The 17,637-nt window shown below is 34.2% G+C and overlaps 1 pseudogene; it reads right to left on the bottom strand.

Moving 5' to 3' along the window:
- Nucleotides 1-17,637, bottom strand: part of LOC111085341 — a 32,811-nt pseudogene that overhangs the window by 12,994 nt on the left and 2,180 nt on the right.

Below are 17,637 nucleotides of genomic sequence, written 5' to 3'. Positions count from 1 at the left end.
TACGGATAAAAGTTTTTAACATAGTCAATATAAGATGACTATGATTGTCACATAAAAGTAAGTGATAATACGGATAAAAGTTTTTAACATAGTCAATATAAGATGACTATGATTGTCACATAAAGGTAAGTGATAATACGGATAAAAGTTTTTAACATAGTCAATATAAGATGACTATGATTGTCACATAAAGGTAAGTGATAATACAGATAAAAGTTTTTATTATTCTTCATATGAAAATATTCTAGCTAGAACTTAAAAACTGTAGTTATTTTAATGTAAAAATTTCAACATAAATACAGATCTAAGTAACTATTGTGAAACTACTAAAGGAAGTTTCTTATTTCAACTACAGATGATAGATAATAGACACACGCACATACGTGCTGAAATCATGTTATATATCGGGTAATTACTTGTCATACAGTTACAGATACAGGTACATACTTATATCACAGGTTGAAGTAAGTACTTATGTTATAATTACTGTTACAAGTACGTACTTAAGGCCAATTTACAATTAGAGATGATAATATAACCCGACAAGAGTGAAAGGTACGGTTAGATGGTTAGCTCTCAAGATAGGTACAAAACTGCTTTAAGCTGTCGCGATAACTAGTAGCTTAATATTTCCTTTATCTACATGAGTAAACTGATGAAGAAGGCTATAATGATTGAGTGCGAGTGTGATGATGCTGAAGATTAATATTTGAAAAGACTGCAGCATAGTGATTTGAAGATATTAGCTGTACGAGCAATCTGATGTAAGAAATCTAGAACTCAAAATATTTTATGCGGGTATAAACCGATTGGACAGTCAAGTATTTGAAACGTTTGTAGGACACTAAGTTGACAAAGAAAGTAAGCAGCTGAAGTTCTGATTAAAATGGTATTAATTATTTCTATACTAGGCTGATAAAAGTGTAAGACAAAGAAAATTATTATTAGCTGTAGTGTTTTTTGAATGACACAGAAATCTAAAAGCACCTGAACGGTTTATATGACAAGAAGCTGACAAAGAAAATATGTGTATGAACGTAAGCTAAGAAAGGTTTTTTTTTTAGTTTAAATATTTGTTTCAGAATAAGTTAACGGAAAACTAGTGTTTGTGTGTAACCTTGCAAAGAAGGCTGAGCAAAATAATTGTGTGAGTATATAGACTGAGTACAATTGTCCAAAAATATTATAACACAGAGAGAGAGAGCTGTTAGATAAAAAGTTTGTTTTAGAGTAGGTTAACGTATAAAGTGTTTGTGTGAGAATAAATCAATAAAGAAGTCTAATATCTGATATATGTGTGTGAGAGTAAACTCACAAAGAAGTGTAGTAAATGTTTGTACAATGGTAGATTGACTATTCTGTCTGGTATGTTGAACGTTTGTGAGAAGAAATATACTTTTAGAGTACACTGGCAAATAAATCTAAAAGAACCAATGTTTGTGTGAGAGCAAGGTAATCAGAAAGAGTAAGAATGAACTGTTTGTGTAAAAGAAAGCTGATAAAGACGTATAATCATGAAAGGTCTGAATGAGTGTAAGCTGATGCAGAAAGTTGATAAATGAAAATTTAGCGTGAGATAAACTCATAAATGCTGGTATTTTAAATAATGGCGTGAGTACGAGTTGAGAAAAAAGATAATAATTTAAATTTTGATATGAGTAAGCTTATGAATAAGACTGGTAGCTTAAACGATTGTGAGAAAGTATACTAACTAATAAGATTAGTAGCTGAAATCACTGTAGTAGAATAACTTAGGGAAAATGGTTTTTAACTGATAGATTGATGTTGGAATAAGAAGACGAAAAATTAGTAACTGAATACTTTTATGAGAAAAAGATGGCGATGAAGATTAGTATCTGAAAAGTAGTAAGATAACGAAGAAAACAAGTAGATGAAATGAGTATATAAGTTAGAGATTAAGAAGAAAGCTAGTATCTGAAATATCTATTGTGATTGTTTACGCTGAAAAAAGGTTTAGTTGGTGAATATTTGTTTGAGAAAAACCTTGAAGTATTGGTTAGCAGATGACATGTTTGAGTGAGAGTAAGTTGACAGTATCGGTTAGTGCATGAAACGTGTGATTGGGAATAAGTTGACAATGTTGGCTAGTAACTAAAATGTTTGAGTGAGAGTAAGCTTACAGTGTTGGTTAGTTGCTGAAATGTTTGAGTGAGTGTAATCAGACAAAAAAGGCTAGTAAGTGAAATGATTGTACTAGTTCGATGTAAAGGGTAATATATGAGATGATTATGCTAGAGAAAACTATGAATGGTACTGTTATTTGAAACTTTTATGTTATAGTAAGCATACATATGTTTCAACGAGACTAAGATAAAGAATGCTAGTGCCTAAAATATTTGTATCAGTAAGCTCACAAAAAGGGTAGTAACGTAAATATGTACGAGAGAATAAGCTGATGAAGAAGGTTTTAAAATTAGACCGTTATCTGAAAATATTTATTTTGTTTTGAATTTCGCACAAAACTGTCAGTAATTTAGCAGTGATAGACTAGAGGGAAGACAACTAGTCAACCCACCCACCGCCAACTCTTGGGCTACTTTTTTGCTAACGAACAGTGGGAGTGACCATTATAACCCCTCCACGGCTAAAAGGGCGAGCATTTTCAGTGACGGGGATTCGAACCTGCGACCCTCAGGTTGCGAGTCGAACGCCCTAACCACTAGGCCATACTAGGCCCATTTGAAAATGATCTATAGAAGAAAGCTAGTATAAGAAATGTTGCTGCATAATGTGAGAAAGAAAACGTCATACAAAAATAGCATATGACATTAAGTTAAGCATATCGTAATGGTTGTTTAACTGTGATTAAAATATACTTTTTGCCAAAGAAAAATATAATACATCAGTCATCATTCAACATTATCTTACACATATTAACACAAACTAGAATATATGCTAATAATAGTCTAGATCAGACTAGTGGAGATCTCATCCCTGACTGGTTCAGTGTCCAGAAGTGCATGCAGAGACAGCTGTGCAGTTCAAATTAGCTCAAAAGTTCATAGTAGGCTGGATGGTAAACTTTGAGGCCAGTCATAGTCAGTGTGCCTCTAGTCCTAGTCAGCAGGATTAAAAATCCCTGGCTGTAGAACAATGTCTTTCCTCAAACATAGTCAACCTGCTCTCCAGTGCTTTTGAACGCTTGGCAAGTTGTAAGTGTTGTACTTCAATCACCCAGCTGACAGCGGATGTCTTGGAGTAAGGCAGAACGATTTGTATAGTTTAGTAAAAATCTCCAAATTGGTTTCATCAGTCACACAGGGAAAAGAACGACCAGGATAAAAAGTGTCCACATATCTCTCTTTCTGCGAAGGCTAATGTGGTCTAACACCCTGTCATAGCGTGAAAAGGTGCATAGCATTTGCCATGTCTATGCTTGAGACAACTGAGTAGACAGAGATTTAAAGTTAATGCTTGCTAGAACCAAATGATATCCACGGTTCTGACACTTACCAGTGATGCACTTGAACTATGGATAGCATGACGATATCTATGTCCACCGTATTATGAGCAGCTTATTATGGCCCTGTTTACCAGCATGAAGTAACATCTGCATGTCTGCCTCTTCATAACTGCATAGCTCAATCCAAAACTTTAATTCACTGTCACTATAGTCAGAAGGTGGTCGAAGTACGTGATGTAAGTCATCAGTAAGAGTAAAAACCAAATAGTTATTTCTGCAAATTTTTCTGAAAAACTAAACATAATTCCTTTTTTATTTTGGTTATTACACAGGAAGACAGTACAGATTTTGGCAAAAAATATTAATTTTTGAAATGCATCTTCATCAGTCTAGCCCTCAACCCTTCCTTGCCTGCTTCTTCAGACTGTTGAGTGGATATTAATCTCCAATAGCATCTAGACTCTGAATAACTTCAAGCTGTGAGTTGCCATATGGTAGGAAAGATTTTAAACCATTCTCTGCGTACCCTTCAAAAGTTCGGGCAGTGATCGGTTTTCTCATGTTGTCAGTAGCTACTCCATCAAGAATGTTCACGTTCTCATCAGGCAAGGAAACACTAAAAACATTGGTGCCCATTTGAAAGGAATGATGGATCAACTTGTTTTCATGGGAAAATGAATTATTGTTCCAAGTCACCATGCCTTAACTAGCAGGTAATGTACAACCTTAAAAAAGAGATGGCAAACTGTTTATCAGCGCTTATGCCTGAAACAGTGAGTTGGAACATACCTTCTTTGGAGAGTTATGAAACAATGGTATATTGCTTTTTTTGTGATGGGACATCTATTCTTAGTAACCTTTTAGTTACATAACCTCATGCTACATGTTTTCAGTTGCTTATATGATCTTATAGATTTCTTTACTGTACCATACTATATTCTTTTAGAATCCAGATAAGAAGGTCTTTATTTTCTTAATAAACTGGTTCCTTAGCTGTTATAAAGAAGGCAATAGAGCATGTACTTCTTTGACAGAGGATGCTTCCATATGGAAGACTTCACATGGCATCCACTAAATATAGATTCGTCAAACTCTGCCAACACTGTAGAAGTTTTCAGGTTAGCCATAACCCATCCCTCTCTGGGGTGGTGAGGTTCACTGTTAGTTCTCCCTTCTCCTCCAAGAAACTCAAAAGGCATTGTTAATGGTTTGCGCATGTCTAAGGAGTTTTTGGACAATGTTTTAACGTGATAGTGCAGATCTTCATTAGGTCAACTTGTTGCCATAGCGTCAAGAGTTTGGAGTAGTCTTGAGGTTGACCGGTTTTAATACATAATTATCATTTTGCTGGACGACACACACTAGAGAAGGAGATGTCTGGAAAAGTACTTTTTAGTTTGGTGGTTTTTTCTGCTGATGTGCCTTCTACAATGCTTACAGGTGGGGTTTTGGCCAGCTGGCTGACATTATTTGCTGTGTGTTCTGGGGTTTCCTGTATGATAAATGTGGCAGTTGAGAGAGACTTTGCTTTGGTTGTCTTAAGATTTGATTTGCAGAACAGGAGGCGACGGTAGTTGGGTGGAGATACCTTCTGCACATTTATGTAACATACGAACAGCATGGCAGGGGATAGTAGTTGAGTCGTTAGCCTAGTGGTTCTTTTTCTGTTACCTCATAGTTCTTGCAAAATCTTATTTGTTTTCTGCTGATTACTACTTCTTTCCTTCCGCTGTGTGTCGTTTCCTGTGCATATGAACCTATCTACATGTTCTGAATTTGATGACTTTGAGTTCAGACTGTGTGAGTACGATTTTTATGTTCTTTTAACAGAAAGGAATTCCAAATTTCGTTGAAATCCAAGCCTCGATTGCGGTTGAGAACTGGTTGATGAGTCTTGATTTATAAAGCTTCTTTGATTTTTCTAGCTTTCAAGCGTTTTTCACTGGCTGATATTTATAGTTGGTTCTAGTTGATGATGTGATCGGTGTTGTAATTGTGTTCAGTTAGTGTTCAAGTAGTAGAACGTGAAAATAATTGGTTTTAGGTAATTGTCTCAAGGCAGATTCGTGTGGTATATTGTTCGTTTTGTCAAGCTGTTAGGTGATAGTGTTTTGTTTATAACCATTTTCAGTCATAGTCTGTTTCAAAGAATAAATGTGATGATCATAATTCTTATTGTCAGAGCATATCTTCTTTAATCTAAGTGCTTGATTGAATGTGATATTGTGTTTGGTGACATATTTGATTATGCGAATATTGTGGTTTATCCGTTGGTTTTCGGTACAAATCCGTATGTATAACACCATCTTTTATTGCTAGATTTACATCTAAGAAACTTATTTGGGTAGTGAAGTAATCTGGAGTAAATTTAATAGAATTGTGGAAGGTGTTAGCACGTCTATAAAAGGATAGTATTGAATCATTGTCTCCTACTCAAATGAAAAAAATGTCATCAATGTGGCATCTCCAAAAATTTGGTTTGTCTGCGCAACTTTCCAACAGTCTCATCTCTAAATCTCCCATAAAAATGTTGGCATAGTTTGTTGCCCATAGCTGTGCCTTTTGTTTGAATATAGAACTCATTATTAAATTCAAAACCATTAAGTGTATATACTAGTTCAGCTAAGTCTGTAATCATTTGAATGTTGGGTTAGTTTAGTTTTAGCAGAGAAGATTATAGGGCTTTTAGGCCTTCATCTTGGGGAATGTTTGTGTAGAGGGTAATTAGAATATTGTTTGGAGAAAGTTTTCCATTGCAGTTAATGTCCTTTCAGAAAATATGTCGTATCTTTAATGTACGATGTCAATCATGGGGAGATATCTCTGAAGTGGTGATCAACAAAAGCAGATAAGTTTTCATTAGGCTTACCGTAATTAGAAATAATAGAACGACCAAGATTGTTGGGTTTGTGTATTTCTGATAACATGTAAAAGTGAGTTTAAACCGGGTATTTAGGTGAAAGGAACTGTATCGTTTCACGGCTGATGTGTTAGCTTTTCTGTAAACTACATAGCATATCTTCGATAATTTCAACAAACTGCGGTGTGGGGTCCAAATCTACCTTTTTATAGTGAGTTGTGTCATTATGTTGTCGGTAAGCTTCGTTGATGTAGGTTTTTATTTAAACTGCGAGGCGAAATTATTTCTTTCAGTGGTTTGATTGTGAAAAAATTCTCGAAGTCTTAATCTGCTTGCAAATTATTGTAGGTCGGGATGACTTCAATGGTATCTATGTTTTTAGGGGTAGGAGAAAAATTTAGACCTTTACTGAGAAGTTTGTGTTGAGGTTCAATTAGGGTTTTAGAGGACATATTGACGTCATTGGAAGTGTTCTTGGGTTTTGGTCGATCGAATGCAGAAGTGACTAAGTTTGTGGAGTCAGAAGCAGAATCTATTTCAGTAGACAGCTCAATGTATGTGTTTACATTGCTGGAGTTATTAATCAGCGTCTCACAGATGGTTTTTAGAATGACACTATTTAAAGTTAGTATTTTGTTTTAAACAGACATTACGGTTTGGATGGGAAAAACCTTTATCCTTATGTGAAAAATCATGATGTGTTTTTTATTGTGGTTTTTCACGTGATTTTCACACGATTTTCTTTGTTTTGTTAATAAATGCATCAAGGTTCTGTTGTTCAGTAGGACAAATTATGTTCTCGGAATTTATAGCAGCAATGTTCTTTTCAAAATTGTCTATTGTGAATTTGCAAAAACCTTGTGTGAGTTTTGTAAGTTTAAGTGAGGTTGAATGAAGGATTTTCTTGAAATAATTACTCAAAATAAATTCTTCTCGTGTTCCACTGGTTATTATCACATATCGCCCAAAACTAAAAAACCTACCTCGGATACAAAATATTAAAAAAAACATTTTTACCTCCTTCAACTTAATCATTGATTAAAATCCATTTTAACAGAAGTTCCTGTTGTTTCTTTCAGAAAAAAAAATAAAATAAACTTTGCGTTCACACTTAGTTCACGCTAAAGTAAACTTTAAGTTGACACCAGGTGGAAGTCATCTTTGCAATAGCAAGCGTTACCAAACCTGTAAGCTCATCCAGGAAACGGACAAATTTTCTGATAAAGACAACCAAAACCAGTCTAAAATCACTAAACCCATAACCTGCTCTACAAAAAACGTTAGTTACTTAATCCAGTGCCGAAAATTCAACTTCCAATATATAGGTCAAACCAAAACAACTATACGGGAACGTTTTAATAACCACAAATCAACAATGAAAACAAACAAAGAATGTCCGGTCCCAAAACACTTAACATGCCTGGACATTCTCTTGAAGACATTGAACTGAAGGGTATAGAGACAAATTTTACATCAAACAGAAACTGGTAAACTAAAGAAGCTTACTGGAAAGCACTATTAAATACTGTAATGCCAAATCTCGATCCAGGTATTGTTGTCCTTCGTATGTCTCTGAAAAGATTTTCAAAACTAAGTTCATAAATAAAGCTTACTTTACATTATTAATATTATTCATGCTTTAATTTCTCTATATTGATATTATTTCCTATATATTGCGTCACGTTATCATTTCCCACCATCTTTTGCCGTTATTTTATTTATTATTTTTATCTTTAAAAAAAACTGGTTAACATTTCTTATAACTATTACAACACTTAAGTCTTTTGTGTACTGTACACACTTCTTTGGCACAAACAAAACCTGACACCAACAACTCTAGGCTATGACTGGCTAGTTCTCAAGGTTTTTTCATATTGAATATCCGGTTCACGTGACGTCGACATCCGTGCGAATATATTTCATTACACTCATTAAACATAATCCTTTATTCTCCTGAAGAAGAATAGCGAACTATTCGAAAGCGCTCGAGTTTTGGGTCTCGTTTGAAAACCATTACAACTTTTGTATGTGATCGGACAATATTGTAACCAATACCTTATTCAGTTACATAGAGAAACAGAGGGTTGGTAATTAAAATAATTGCTTAAAAGTAGTTGACAAAGGAAACCAGTAGGAGAAATAACTGTGCTAGAACTTAAGAGTAAACTGTTTGTTAGAGTAAATTGACGAATACAATTGTGTGATAGAGTAGATTGGCAAGAAAGACTTACAGTTGGAGTATTTGCGTGAAAGATGTAAGCTAACGAAAAAGTATAGTAGTAGCCAGATGTTTTACGTAAGAGTAAACTGAAGAAAAACGTAGAAGGTGAAATGTTTAGTTGAGGGCAAAAAAAGTAGTTGAAATAACTATGTGACGGCAAGGAGACTAAGAAGGCTAGTAAAGTGTCTATGAGATAGGAAATTTAAGATAAAGTCTCTTAGTTAAGCCATTTGCTACGTCTAAAAATATGTTAAATGTTTGGGTGAGAATATAGTAGCCAGGAAGTGTAGCAGCTGAAATTATGGAGCGAAAGTAAACTAGATTACTATTGGTTAAAAAAGTAATCAAAGTAAACTAGATTACTATTAGTTAAAAAGTAATCAAAGTAAACTATTATGAGCTGAAATATTTGCTAATAAAGATGGTAGTCAGTAAGCGTAAAAACAAACCTGGTAACTGAAATATGAATCTACTCACTCAGAATGCTAATAGGCTAAAATACTACTCTAATGTCAGTTGATGAACAGGCTTTTAGTTAAAATGCTCTTATCCGAAAAAACTAAGAAAAGACAAATAGCTGAAATATGTCTTCCAACGTTATTATGTTCCCACTGTTTTAGATTATACTAAATAGGAAGGGAATATCCCCAAGTTCCCAGCTTTTATTATTAAAACCTAAATATCTTCAGTAGCTATTTATAGCCTGGCTCTTAGATGTACTGCAATATAAAGAACAAACGAGATAGTAATTTGTTTTTAAAGCTATACCAGTTAAATGCAAATAGTTTTTTTAATGTCAAATTGCCAAATGAATTCAAATAACTTCCCATCAGCAATTGACGCAAAAATAACAACAAAATTTAGTAAAACAAAAAGCATAACTTGAGTAAATGATTGGAGCATTTTGAATTTTGAATATTTCACGAAAAGATATTTACAGTATCCTGATTACTATTACAAAAATAAACCTTTTGAAAATTATTTATGTTTCTTATACAGTCAACGGCGGATTGAAAATTGTTTTATATTTTAATATTTTTTCACGCATAATATAACAATTGTTTGATAACAATATGTTTAAACTTGAGCGGAGCTTTCAAATGGTTAGCGTTCTGGATTGTGGCGCTGATGTTCTGCGGTTTTCGTCCCGTTATCGACCCATTCCCCAAAAATAAAAGAAATCGCGCTTCGCACTTTGGGGTTATAAGATTGACGGTCAATTCCCAATATTCGGTCTAACAAGAATAGCTAAAGAACAGGCGGTGGGTGGGGTTGACTAGTCTATCACTTCGTGTAGCTTTAAGCGAAATCCAAAAAACAAACAAGATATTTAAAACACTGTTTTATATTAAATTAAACGCCATATTTTCTACTCTGAAGTTAAAAGCACTATACATTTCATTAACTAACTTGCATTGTCGATTGTTTAACCATGTGATTTTTAGAGAGCTTTTTCGTCATCTTTCTCACAAAAATTAACGTATATGATTCATTAGGACGAAAGGGAGGTTTCTAGTTTAACCATCTTTCACTGTTACGTGGTATGATATGAACGAGCAGGTTCGCGGTAATGAATAAACGTAGCTAACAGTGAACTTACACAGAGTTTCCGCTGATTTATCGACTTCGTCGTCGGTTCACAAGTGTACCACAGGCCCACCTGGCCTCCCGTGACGTCATCTAGCAGGTGAGCACGGCAGCAAATTGAACAGTGTTCATTAATGAAATGGGCTAAAGCGATATGAATGTTGATAGCACTCCAACAACGACAAACATGAGGACACGACGTTACCTCATATAGCTATACCGTGATCCGGGCGTCGAGAAAAATTAATTACGGTACTAACTCGCTGGTCGAGAAGGGACGACTCCCAGGAGTCGCCATCACGCCGACCATGCGTGCTGCTGGGCTGCACGCGTCATTTCGACGCAGTATTTTTTTCGTGTGAAAGAACAAGGTCAATTAAGCATGGAAAACTCTTACTTTTGTCCTTTTCTATCCAACGGGTAATCAAAGGACAACATGCCATGTTAGCTTTCCAGTGAATATTGAAAAATATATATAGTCTGGTTCATTAAAGTCATCATTCACTATTACATTTTCCAACTGTAGAAAACAAAGTATAGAAAAAAGTGTTATTTTTAAACAAATCATTGACAAATATGAGGTACTATTTTTTAAAATGATTATCGATGTATAAACTACTGGTACAGAAAATAGCTACAAATGAATAGAGTTCTGTGATAATTTCTGTAACACAGTTACCATCATCAGGGCTAATAACTGTATTACTGAAAATAATAAATATTTTACCTTTCATTGTACCAAAAAACGGCGGTTTTGGGTTTTTCTTCTTAAAGTTCTGTTAATTTACATTTTCAACAACATCATGAATAAAGGCAATTTAGTTTCACAAGAAACATAGCACATGTACATGGTTTAATGTATAAATGGCAGATGTAAACATGCCACAGTATTTAATTTCGAAAATAAAATTTAAAATTAATATTGACGATAAACCAATCTAATTTGGAAAGGGTATTTTGAAAGTTTTTTCTTTATGAAATAATTGAATTGGGGATAGTAATGATGATGTAAATATATAGTAGATTTAAAAACACGAAACATATACAAAACTGATTGATTCATCTGTCTCCAGAAGTTAAAATACAAATACGAACTGATAAAACCTTTTGCGTCTACTAAACATCTATTTCTAGAATGAAACGACGTGAAATAGAACACAAAGCGAAATGTTGATATTTAAAATGTTTTTTTGGTAAGATTCGCCGTAGGGTGAGGTTTGTAGATTGTATTGGATTTAATAAATTTAAACGAAGCTGGTTTAACAAATTCGACCCTCCAATAACAAAACTAGAATATTTTGATACACAATTATTAAGCTCATAGCGTTTCTCTCAAGACTCATATACTAACATCTATTAAAAAGATAGAAAAGACAAGAGCATTTAGAATGACTGTTTTGAAATATTTACATATCTTTTCCTGAATGACATCTTATGCACAGGTCAGAGAGCCTTATGGTTCGGGCATAGTCGCCCCTGAGTTTTAAATGTGGGCCACATGGAAGGTAAGCAGTTGCAGCACTCACCGCCTAAAGCGAATAGCGTTATTGATTATAACCCTTATACATCAGTTGAATCTCAGATTCCCAATCCGATATGTTAACAACTAGGCTGGGCTTAGAATACATGTACTTAATTTAAGGATCATGTATAAATATGTGGCAGTTTTTCAAATCAAACGTGACTAAGAATTAATAAATAAACTTAGTATTCCGAAGATTCTTTAATCTCGAAGTTTAAGTTCAAGGAAGGTCCAATTTAATCTACACTTTGATCAACGTGTGTTATACTAGTTTCGGAGAATTCCACTCCTCGTCAGTAACCCTGAACACAAATTAACCAAAGAGAGACAAGTTGGACCTATATCCTAGTAAAAAGTATTAAACATACTGTTGGTGTGAACGTGCTTTGAAGTCACTATGAGAAAAACCTGTACATGAAGTGAAGAAAAAATAGTGGCCGATGACACTTTTTCTTCACTTCACCAATCCAGTGTATAGGTTTTTCTCATAGTAACTTCAAAGCACATTCACACTAACAATACGTTTGATGACTAAGAATTAATTAAATATTTAAAGAAACGTAAGACTGAAGGCTAATCTAATTATGATTGAAAGCTGTGTGTTTTTATTGCAAAGTCATAACGGTCAATCTGCGGTGTTCACCGAAGAAAATCGAACCCCTGATTTTAGCGTTGTAACTCCGTAGACTTATCGCTTTCGCACCGGTGTAGCAATTTCAGATTACCCCAGCTTCACCTTACCCCACGGTATCTTAAAATCGCCTTCAGATTACCGGGAGGTAGGATGAAATCGATTTCAAATTACCCCTTGGGGTAGTTTGAAGGTGATTTCAACCTACCCCCTACGATTTCAGATTACCCCTCAAAACATTTATTTATTTATGTTTGTTTAGATACTTATTAATGTAAATGTGGAAATGACAATAAATGGTTCGAGTATAAATCACTCAAGACAGATATGAAAGACATTCATGCTGACGAAGTTATTATGATCAGCAATTTGTCACACCACTTTGAGTCTGCAGTTTGTTAAGTTTTTGTTACTGTTTCTTTTGTTGAGTTAAATAGTGGACTGTATTTTTCATTAAAAATTTAGTTGTAATTCTGTATCCCTAATGAATATTCACTCTTGTAATTATTGTAATTTTTTCTTCTGGATTTCCCCAATTAGGTTAAATCTTTGTATATCTTATGTTTGTATATAATATGTCATGCACTTTGAACTAGTGTATGAGTGGTTTTAATATAGTTACATTTTTGTGACATTTTTTTTTTTCAGTATATTGAGACTAGCTTTCACTCTTGTATGTTTCACGTGTTTTATTCAATAAATGTATCATGAGTTGTAAGCATAAGAATTTATTATTTTAGCTAAATCAGCGAGGGGTAATCTGAACAGTGCAGGGGTAATATGAAATCAGGTTCAGGCTACCCATGGGGGTAATATGAAATCGATTTCAGATTACCGGGAGGTAACTTGAAAGGGGGGGGGGTAGCTTGAAGTCTTTTACATCGGGAGACTTGAGAAATACTATAAGGGATCTTTTAAAAGTCTGATTTTGTTTGAGCTCTCAGTTGAAGTAATAGTTTTTGCTATTTATTATAAATAGAAAATCGGGCAATTCTTAAAACACGAAAGATTGTTCTACATTGTGAAATATTCGTCTTGTCATTGAAACAATCACGAAAGATTGTTCTACATTGTGAAATATTCATCTCATCATTGAAACAATCACGAAAGATTGTTCTACATTGTGAAATATTCATCTCGTCACTGAAATAATCACGAAAGATTGTTCTACATTGTGAAATATTCATCACGTCATTGAAACAATCACGAAAGATTGTTCTACATTGTGAAATATTCATCTCATCATTGAAACAATCACGAAAGATTGTTCTACATCGTGAAATATTCATCTCGTCACTGAAATAATCACGAAAGATTGTTCTACATTGTGAAATATTCATCACGTCATTGAAACAATCACGAAAGATTGTTCTACAAAGTGAAACATTACAATATAAACAATACTAGAGAATAGTGTGGCGACTAAATAGGTTATTCATAAACAAAACATTAAGTTTTGAACATTGATGTATACGAACAAAATCATTTAGTGATTATGGCTTGATATATACAACTCTATTTTGAAAAGCACGCCAAGACTTCGTTACAAAACGTCTACTAGTAATTAAGTGTTTGCGATTTTATTTTACAGAATATGGCAGGAAATTGTTCAAATACAAAGAACTTTAAGAGAACAAATATTACAAATCAATCAAAAAATATGAAAAGGGCAAACAGATCAGAAAAAAGTCTCGACAGTGAGAAAAATACTATGAACATAATGTAGTATAATCAGTTACATTAGTAATAACTTTTAATTCTTCCAAAATTTAATTTAATTATTTATTTTAATACTATTAAAACATTAGAAGGTTTTACTGAAACACAATAATAGCTTGAATTCACTTTTATCATATTGTTACTGTCTGTCAAATATGGAATAGGAATGTTGAGTATGTTGTATTAAAACGATTTTGGACCCCACCACATTGTTACAACCCATATCGCCACGTTCTGTCATGCTACATCTAACGACCGTGCATCTTGACAGTAGCCCAGCAAAGTAGTTTCCATTGTAAAAGTCTTCTTCGTAAAGCCGTCATGTCCAAAGCACACCATTTCTCCCTCCTACCTTTCCGTAACCTATCTGGTGTAGGAGACGATGGTTTCCCGTATGGCCGGTAAGTCTTCGTATGGAATAGTATGAATACCCGTTTCCTTCTCAGCTGCTTGAAGTATGCAACTGCTGAACGAGAAGTATGACTGGAAGTCTCACCTTGGTCAATCCCTACTCTGTTTGTTTCGTTTACAGACAGAGGTCCTCCTAGATTATGTTGTGTACTGCTGCTCGGGGCACGTGAAGCAATTTTCATGGATTCTTGCCGGTCACAAGACGCCGCATTTTGCTTATCACGACTGGGGTTTGACTTAGTGCAGGTATTTGGTCCTGGTGCCCGAAGTTTATCTGCGTTTCTTTGTTTTCCACGGGATGGTGGAAGAAGAATTAGTGTATATTTACTGAATAAATATGTCAATTTTCTGATTTAAAGATATTTTTGAGTGAGCACATGAAAGTCACTTATTGATAAGATTTTGAGTGAGTACATCAAGGTTTGGTATTTATAAGATTTCATAAATGAGCTCATCAAGGTATCTTATTGATAACGTATCTTAACTGAGTACATCGAGGTTATCACTTAGTGCGATACTGCTTTGTATGTAGGGATGGGCTGGGAAAAAATAGCCGCTGTATATTATGTATTGCTCATCACAGTTTCAAGTCTCTCTTATACTAATGTAAGATATTTTTATAAACACCTAACTTAGGTTTTCGGTTTATCCAAAAAAACATTGCTAAGGTAGAGGATCGGCGAGTAGTATAACAATCAAATGTTCTGTTGATTATTCCAATTCTGGCGTCGGAAAGGCTAACTCACCAGCGCTTGAAGTTGGTGCGATGATATACACACCAAAATGTTGTATTTAACTTGGGGAGTGCAGAATCAATATAGCGTTTCACTGACTTCAACACATGATATCCATCAAGACAACTCATCACACCAGGCTAAAACTGCGAATGCCATTTACTAATACTGACTGTATAAAAAAAAACAAGTAATAAAAATAGGATGATGTAGGGATGACAATGCCAAAAAGTACAGAAACAAGGTAGGTTTTTGTGTATTCATCCCAACCATGTTACTGTACCTATTTTCTTCAATTTTTTTATTGCTTGTTTATTATTAAGCGATTCGGAGTGAGTATGGCCGAGAGGGGTTTCTGGCAGAGAATGTGACTGTGGTTGAGAGAGTAAGTTTAATGTGATTTGACAATATGTAGAGTATGAGTAAAAGATTTTATAAAAGATAGAGCTAGTGAGTATATATCAGTGTGTTATAGTTTACAAGAAGCAGTGCACTTGTAAGCCAGTGTGTAATATATAACTCCATCATCATGTAAGTAGAACTGATTTCACCATAAAATGTTAGGGTTTCCAAACGTAGATGCCAATAGTATCCATGGTAACCGCCTGATTTGTTACTTATAGAATTTTGCAAGTAAAAAAGTTATGTCCTCCGACTAGAACATTACATTGTGACATTGACTGTGATTGGTTTAGAATGTAAATTATATATCTCAACCAATCACAAGCCAGATGAAAAACAGAACTGTGTAGCGCCTGCACGCAAATTCTAAATCATCTGAGTAGGTATTGTTTAGAAAAGTTGGCCTCTAGGGAATCAAAAGCCACACTTGTATATATAACATACATGTAAACGCGCAATAGTGACAGAGTAATAGGGTGATCTCATTGTCCCGGCTATAGTGTAATTACTGTCATTGAACGACAACATTTATGATAGGAAAAAAAGTACATAGGTTATTCTTATGAACCAATAACTGTGTTCGTATATAGTTCTGTTTGTCAGTGTTTTATTTCCATATTCTTAGGCTTCCATAGCCACGTTTAGTTAGATCAGCTTGTTTTTAACTTGACATTTAAGAGTGGTTATGTTTTATAATCTTCCTACTAATGAAATGAGCAGATTTATTTTGTCTTGTGGCTTTAATTTGCATCTATGGAGACCCCCCAGTGGCACAGCGGTATGTCTGCGGACTTACAACGCTAGAATCCGGGTTTCGATATCCGTGGTGGGCAGAGCACAGATAGCCCATTGTGTAGCTTTGTGCTTAATTACAAATATTTATGGGGAATGTTTTACTTACCCAACTTTGTATTGTATTATATTTGATCGTTTTTTATTAATTCACATTTTTTCGTAACCTTCATCATTCTCTCTACTTGTGAATTAATATATTTTGCAATCTCTGAGATGTATATGGACGATTTTAAGAAATATGGAATATCATACTGTTTATTTAGGTGAGATTAAACCTCACAGTGTTACACAACCATGATACCTACCTTTTAAATTATTTGGATTGTTACACTATGTATTAAGATATATCAAACTTAGGTATTCTTCAATGAATATAGTCTGATGCTGGGTCAGCGACAGATTTACGAATCACAACACTAAAATCCGAAGTTTGATTTACCGCGGTGAACAGAACGCATATAACTTTGCTCTAAAACAACAGTCAATGACTATAATGTTAGTTTTAGTGATTTGTATTGTATAAAAATTCGCATAGACGTGATGAATCACTCAGGTGTTTTATCGTCAAAATGAAGTTCTTAAATTTATTGGAAAGTTTACGCAGTGTTTACAAATTAGATTGTAATTATTAGATGCTGTACAGTGTTTTATGTACACGTAACAGAAGTTTATTGGAGTTTCCTGACGCGTGGCATGTTCACATTTAATGCTTGATAACAAACAGTAGTGATTCAGTCAAATATTTGTTTCCAACCCATTCGTGTACCTAAAATTTTCAAGACACGTAAGAAACTTCAAATAATACAAAAGAAAACTAAGTATTCTTAGATCTCTTGTCATTGGTAAATAGAAATAGTAACATAAACAAACAAATTATCTGAAATAAACTTGGTTTTAATACTGTTCAAGAATATCTATTTTTTGCGACATCGTCTTTCGTTTCTTTTCCAATTATATTAACATGTCATTACAGTCCACGTTACCACATCTAGTTATTGAGGTGAAGTATATCATATTAATATGTCATTACAGTCTACGTTGCCACATCTAGTTATTGTGGTTAAGTATATTATATTAACATGTCATTACAGTCCACGTTACCACATTTAGTTATTGAGGTTAAGTATATCATATTAATATGTCATTACAGTCTACGTTGCCACATCTAGTTATTGTGGTTAAGTATATTATATTAACATGTCATTACAGTCCACGTTACCACATTTAGTTATTGAGGTTAAGTATATCATATTAATATGTCATTACAGTCTACGTTGCCACATCTAGTTATTGTGGTTAAGTATATTATATTAACATGTCATTACAGTCCA

The sequence above is a fragment of the Limulus polyphemus genome, unplaced genomic scaffold (genome assembly GCF_000517525.1).
Source record: "Limulus polyphemus unplaced genomic scaffold, Limulus_polyphemus-2.1.2 Scaffold340, whole genome shotgun sequence".
NCBI lineage: Eukaryota > Metazoa > Arthropoda > Merostomata > Xiphosura > Limulidae > Limulus > Limulus polyphemus.
Note: the sequence above shows the minus strand (reverse complement) of the source record. Positions and strands in the feature narration are given on the sequence as shown.